At 36.2% G+C, this 7,500-nt stretch overlaps 1 protein-coding gene across 1 annotated transcript in view; it reads right to left on the reverse strand.

Annotated features, from left to right (window-relative positions):
• The window catches only part of Sema2a (Semaphorin 2a), a 634,600-nt gene that overhangs the window by 209,594 nt on the left and 417,506 nt on the right, over nt 1-7,500 (reverse strand). The window lies entirely within an intron of this gene.

The raw sequence follows: 7,500 nt of genomic DNA on the forward strand, positions 1-7,500 counted from the left end.
TCCAAATTTTAAAAAACCGTGTACGTAATTATGTAAGTATGAACATACATGTGCGCATGCATTATATGACGTACCGTATGTATGGAATGAATACACAAGCATGCATAAATCACATTTTAGATAAATGTGGATATCAGAAATACACAAAACTCCATAAATCATAAAATGATCTAGTTCATAATTGCACAAAATTATATAAATTATAAATACAAAAATAAGATGATCAGGCACTTGCTCAAATACACACGCCATTTACAGGATAATGAAGTAAAATGCCAAGGAAAATAAAACTAAGCGATTCTGGGATTCCTAATAGATCGTGATATTAATAAATTAATAAGTTAAACATCAGAAAATACATATAAATAAGCTCAAATATGCAATGTATTCGAAATAAATTAACAATAATGAAAAATTTGATAATTATAAATGTTGTATTAGAAAAAAAATATTATCTTAGTTAAAAAGAAAAAAAAATAATAATGGACACTAACATTTCATAAAAGACAAGAGAGAGAGAGAGAGAGAGAGAGAGAGAGAGAGAGAGAGAGAGAGAGAGAGAGAGAGAGAGTCATCCTTCACAATTTTCCAGGGTCCCAAGTTGGTCGTTTGTTAGTCGGACAGGGAGACAGGACAGACACACATACACAGAGAGAGAGAGAGAGAGAGAGAGAGAGAGAGAGAGAGCCTATCGTGCATCTTTGTTGGATGACAGACTCAAGGGAGATACACCCTAACAGGAACAGTAGTAAACCAACACTATGCAGTAAAATGCTGAATGAATAACAAAACTAAAATGAACCCGCCCAAACACATAAAATATTTAATTACCTAATAGCGAAGTACAAACTAATTATAGAAATAATTTCACTGAGAAGAAATACATATATACGCACACGACATTTACATATATATATATATATATACACACAATTTCTTTAAGATCAATTATATTCTGTAAATTCGTGGAAACGAGAAAAATATAGAAAACAGGTGAAAACGTTGCACTAAGCACATCGCATATTTTCTTCATAAGCAATGCCTTAATATGCCGTTGATAGGACTGTTAACAATTATAAATTGTTGGTATTTTGTAGGATAGTCTTGAATTTTCAACATAACGCAAAGAGACATTACTACTTTAGTACCTTATACATTAGGGTGCATATTCTGGTCATAAAAAAAATATCAAAGGAAAACAAGAAAATGAAAACTAAGCAAATACTGCCAGAAGTTCATCCAGTAAAGTAAAATATCCAAGACTAGGAGAAGTAGGATAATTGAAGAAAATCACACAACTCCGCAGCGGAGAACCTCTCTGATACACATATTGATAAAGGGATAATCCTTCTCTGTAGAGACATCAAACAACTATCAAAAGGGTTGTAGAGAGATGGTCTCTACGAATAATAGAAGAGAAAGAGATTGGGGTGGAGGGGGAATAGAAGAGAGAAAAAATACAAAACATCTAATCAGAGAGGTACAAAGCTTTCCAAGGCTCTGGAAAACCCCCTTCCGAATTACGTCACTAAAGAGACAATACGGAGGACCCTTAATATTCTTTCTGCAACATCAAACGTGAGAATAGGCGTCCACTGGGATGAAGGGAAGGAAGGAAGGATGGCATATAATGGAGACAGGGAGGAGACAGAACAGCATTAAGATGGCAAGGGGAAATGGCAACCTGCCTGGATATACGTAGTGCCAAGATGGAGGAGGTGGAGAAGGTATAGGTAAGAGATGGGGAGGGGGGACAGGGAGGTAGCAGAAAGCCAGGGGCCAGGGTAAGGCTAATACAGGATAAGGGGGGAAAGTTAGGTACCGATAAATCAAACAAGAGGAATAAAGGAGTGAATAAGGAGGCGTGATGCTACGCCTTGACGGGAGCGAGCAAAAGCGAGGGGAGAGAGAGAAGGCGCAATATTGAAAAGGCTTGTAAACAACTCGAAGAGTTTAAAGGTAACAGGGGAAGTAGAAGCCAATTACGACTACTGCGCCCCCCCCCCCACCCCCCAACTCGCCCAACACCCTTTTACGTCTTTTACCGTCCTTTTAAGCTCTTCTGGGAAGAGTAAAGGACCTTGAGATAAGTAACAGTACTTCAGCTGTTGTGATTGAATAATTTTTGTAAAAAACAATTATTTAAAAAATAATATGACTTGATTGAAGAATCTACTCGTATATCAAAATAAATAGTATTATGGATATTCCAGTTCAATACGTTCTCAGATTAAGAGGTTTACGACTCTAAACAATAACAGGAGATTAAAAGATTCAGGTCAAGAAATAAATATGCAGATCATGAATTACAATAGATTAAATATAATAAAATGAACCGACGAAATAAAGAAAACAGGCTTTATCGGAAGCATTCACGTAAAAAAAAAAGTAACACAAATACATCCCAAATTCAACCAAGTCAAGGTTTTGTACATTTCCATAGGATAACAAGAATTTAAGAATAAAATCATAGACTTAGACTTAGTCTGCCTTGGCCAATAATTCGTGTAAGTAAACACAGATATGTACTCTATATACTTAACATTGTTCAGCAGTGCTTTCGTATCAGTTGAAATTCAATAAAAAAAAAAAAAAAACTAAAGAATATCCACGTATATCTTAAAATAAATTCTTCACTGTCTAAATGGAAGATTTCCCAATATACACATACGTGAGAACAGAAAACAATTTTTATGATTTGAAATAAAAAGCAAATAGAAATTTATATTTAAGAAAATAGATGTTTTAACTGTTCCACACAAAAATGAGCACCAATTTGTAAGCATTTGTTAACATACCAATGGCAAATTTCTGCCCTTTGGATTTACAATCATAACAGGTTACATGCGTTGAAAACCTAAGACTTGTGGATGCTTGAAATATATATAAATAATATCAAAACTAATATGAAAACTTAACGCAACAGTACATGAAGAGGAGAAAAAGATGAAGAAGATAGAGAAGAAAGTACAAAAAGGGGGGCGAGTGACGAGAGGAGATGGGATGAACCGGGATATTGCCGGGGGGACGCTCCATCACTTTTCGGGGTAGGTGCCATGACACAAGGATGATGATGTCATTATGCGATGACATTACGTGATAATAGGACGGCAATCCCCCCCAGACAGCTAAGCTTGGAGGAGGAGGAGGTCAGGGAGAGAGGACTTTCTGAGCAATCTCCCAGTAAATGAATATGAAGTAAGGTCTAGGCCTGCACGATGACGAGGCAATTTCAATAGACGACAATTTCACGGGGGCCACTCACTTGTAATGGACGGGAAAATGGGAGGCCATTGGCTCTTAGATCATTCGTTTATTAAAATCTCATTAACTCAAATCCCGATTGTTCAGCGTTGCAGCACACATAATTAAGGTTTGATTTTCGACTTTCATTATCAGTTTGCTATATTAGAAGGTAGGTTAAAGTTGAGCATGCACCATGATTTACGCTACTCGATGGAGCCGTGTTAGTTGAATCACAGACACAGACGTGCATGCAAACACTCCAATAAAGTTCTAGCGTTCAACTGTCTCTGTGATGTCGTTCTATTATAGTCTAATACACGTTTGCACACCGTATTTTCATACAACGTATACATGCTCTGAGATAATCCCTTGACCTAATAAAGAATTGTATACATGCTTTGAGATAATCCTTCGACCTAATAAAGAACCATGATAGGGTTTCTCGTAAAAAGGAGTAGTTTAGCTAAAAACATCTAAGCTAGTATGTTAGTATTTTATTACCCACACTTTCACAAAAGTAAATCTTTCAAAACCTCTAAAATCCAGTAACCATGAAGCTGAGAGAGAGAGAGAGAGAGAGAGAGAGAGAGAGAGAGAGAGAGAGAATTGTTTTTATGGGGAAATCACAATTTTCCCCTTTTTAAATGTAAACCCGTAACACTATTTCCCTTTCAAAGATTCCTCTACCTACCCTCTCTTTTCTCCTTCAAGAGCCTTCAAGTGATGGGGTGTAATTTTGGTCCTATAAGCACTCGAAACCTCTCCAACGGCATTAGTCCTCCCGATACTCGCTAAAACTGGGTTATTTTCTCACAGGATACGACTGACTCTGACTCTCTCTCTCTCTCTCTCTCTCTCTCTCTCTCTCTCTCTCTCTCTCTCTCAGTTGCATGTTTAGCTAGCAAGGCTAAGGTGCTGCGTTCGAGTCTCGGACCGGATAAGGGGAATACATGGGAGAATTTATAGAAATTGAGAAGCCTCTGTTCAACTGAGAAGAAAATTAGGTACCTTGTTGTTAGACGACCGTTGCGGATTGTAGCTCGGATTGAGAAAAAACAGCGGGAAAAAACGAACGTGTGTCTATCCCTGTCAGAACACTTACATAAATTTATGACCAAAACAGGGGGGCCTCGGCGAAATAATTCTCGCTCCACGGGGGTGAAACCATTAAAATATGAAGAAGATATATTCTCCAGTTTAGCAGTGCTCGTCTTAAAAAGGGTCTGGGTTTCCATTGCTAACCTGCTACCAAAGGTAGATCAAACCGCAATTTGGTAACAGGGTTTACTGAAGTCATGAAAAGAGGACGAGACTAACAACTGTATCCCTCAACGTTTACTAGGAACCGTAATTCACCAGCCTTTCGTCGTCATCAGATCATGAAGAGTAAAAAGGCATAAGGTGGAATATATAAATATCATCCTCAACACTTTTCCTCTGAGAAGTGTGCATGCATATTTGTTTGTGAACGTGTGTACGCGAATTCATTTATGCATGTACCTCACAGTCAGTGGCTACTAACGCAAAGAATTTGATTCGACTATATTTACTAACACACACACACTTACATAGAAGCAAATTACAGACGTTCTATAGTAAATTAAAGTTATTAACAAGGTTTCTCCTACAATGTGGTTGGACAACATATCCCGAATAGCCTAAAATAACAATATAACATAATTTCTACCTCTTATTATGGTTAAGACCGCAATAATGATCATGTTATTTGAGCTTCTATATATGATGAAATTGGGTATGCCATTTATGGGAGCAATCTAAAAAAGCTACAATTACAATTTACTAATATTGGGACTATGATGATAAACACGACACAAAATGCTGCTCTGTATATGCACATACTTACAGAGATACTGTGTATCTATAATGGTACTTTATGAGAGCTGAGTACCCTTTAAAAAAGCTCCCTAAATAGATTTAAATATATTTAAACAACTAAATTATTGTGAATTTTTTGTGAATTTTATTTTACAATCAAAAGTGTAATGTTTTTATGGCAATTTAAAACACATAATAATAACCATAGTTTTACCAAAGCGAAATCCTAACCAAACACGTCTTCATCACAACGTACTGCGGAGTGGAAGACAAATTTTCGATAGGTAATTTGTAAAGACCGACTGGCAGGCCTCTATGGCTCAGCTTCGCCAGCGACCGAGGAGGCATTATCTAATACTGTCCTCTGACACTGTGCAGGTAGTCTACGTAATGGTGGGCAATTTATTCTACGTTCACGTCGTGGAGAGGGACATTCCACAGACGCTATGGAGGGATCTTATGAACCCTAAGGAAGGAGGGGGGATGGATAGAAAACGTTAGAGAGTGGACTTTAAAAGGAGTATGGAGAAAAGAGGGGAATATATAGATAAATGTGAAGGACGGATTATATAAAGAAAAGCTTAGCTAAAAACATATAGGAAACATCTCTACTGATCTGTGACTGGACCTAGAAATAGGAAAAGTACTAGAGCAGAGACTAGTAAGAATTAGTAACTCGATAGTAAGAATGCATGTATAGCATAATCAATCAACAAACATGTTTGGTCAACACATATGTTACCATCTGTTGCAACAATTACAAAATACCATAGAATTAAAACGTTATTAGTAGATGTTCAAGTAAAGAACGTAACAAAATTACTGTAATTTAAATATTGCTATTATTATCACAATGTGCTTGAGGGTACACTCGGGCACACTATTCTATCTTATTTCTCTTCCCCTTGTTAAGGTTTTTTATAGTTCATCTAGGAAATATTCCTTTAAATGTTGTTAATGTTCTTAAGATATTTTATTTTTCCTTGTTTCCTTTCATCACCGGGCTATTTTTCTGTTGGAGCCCCTGGCTTATAGCATCGTGTTTTTCCAACTAGGGTTGTAACTTAGCAAGTAATAATAATAATAATAATAATAATAATAATAATAATAATAATAATAATAATAATAATAATAATAACAATATTCTCCGAGTACAAAATTCGGTGGCTTATCTTTAGAGTATATGATTTGATCTATTTATTATGTGCTACCCGAGTCTTTAATAGTGATGCTGGTGTGATTTTTAACAACAAATTTCAGATTCTGGATTCCCTACACAAATTCAACTTATGTAAATTTAAATATATATAGAAACACCAATTTTCGAAAGGAATTTATAGAAAACTAACACAGCCGAAATAAACCAGCTAGAATACTGTGTAGCATTACAGCACAAGGCATTAAGGCTAAATTTTCGACTTTTATTATCATTTGGATATACTAGAATCTAGATGGTAGGTTTCAGTCAAGTATATACCATGATTAACGGTACTCGCGAGAGATGTGGTAGTAGAATCACATTCACAGACATCCATACAAATACTGCAACAAAGCTCCATTTGATTTTGTGTTATACAATGCATACATGATCTGAGACAATCCTTCGACCTGAGACCACTAATAAAGAACCAGGATAGGGTTTCTCGTTTAAAACAAAATGGCAAAAATTTCTTCTTAACTTAGCATGGAAGTATTTTAATCTTGCCCACATTTTTACAAAAGATATCTTAAAACCAGTAAACAACTGTAAACACTGAGAGAGAGAGAGAGAGAGAGAGAGAGAGAGAGAGAGAGAGAGAGAGAGAGAGAGAGAGAGAGAGAGAGAGAGAGAGAGACTTTACTACAGCAAGTCTGTTGAATATAAACTTAAATGGCCACCACTCTAGAAGTACATCAAGAACTGACACTGTAATTGAATAACCTAAGAAGCACCAGCAACGAAACGACCGCCGAGAGAGTTGAGACGAACATCGCGGGTCTTCTGGTGACAAAATTACACACTAATCTCCAAAAACTCAATAACAAAGGATGGTGATAAAAAAAAAAGAGCACTTTCGAGGGATTTTACTGCCCGAAAGGGAAACAGGCAATTAACACTTAATGGCCTACGAGCGCTAATGACCACGTGCTAGCAAGGTGGTGGGGCCTACTTTTAATAACAATAGAAGGTTGATGAGAGAAAAGACGGTGGGCGTGAGTAAGGGAATTTGGTTTGTTTACATAAAAAAGGTATTAATGACTCTTTAACATAGAAATAAAAGTGAAATGTATTAACAAATCAAATTTTGGATAATGTCATACTGAAGTAGTTTTATACTGGCATATTTACATAAACTATATTAATGACTTTCTCATACAGAAAAACAAAGAATTTATAATAAAAAAAGCATATATATATTGCCATTAATGAAAGTGGTA

Source organism: Palaemon carinicauda, chromosome 15 (genome assembly GCF_036898095.1).
Source record: "Palaemon carinicauda isolate YSFRI2023 chromosome 15, ASM3689809v2, whole genome shotgun sequence".
NCBI classification, from domain to species: Eukaryota; Metazoa; Arthropoda; class Malacostraca; order Decapoda; family Palaemonidae; genus Palaemon; species Palaemon carinicauda.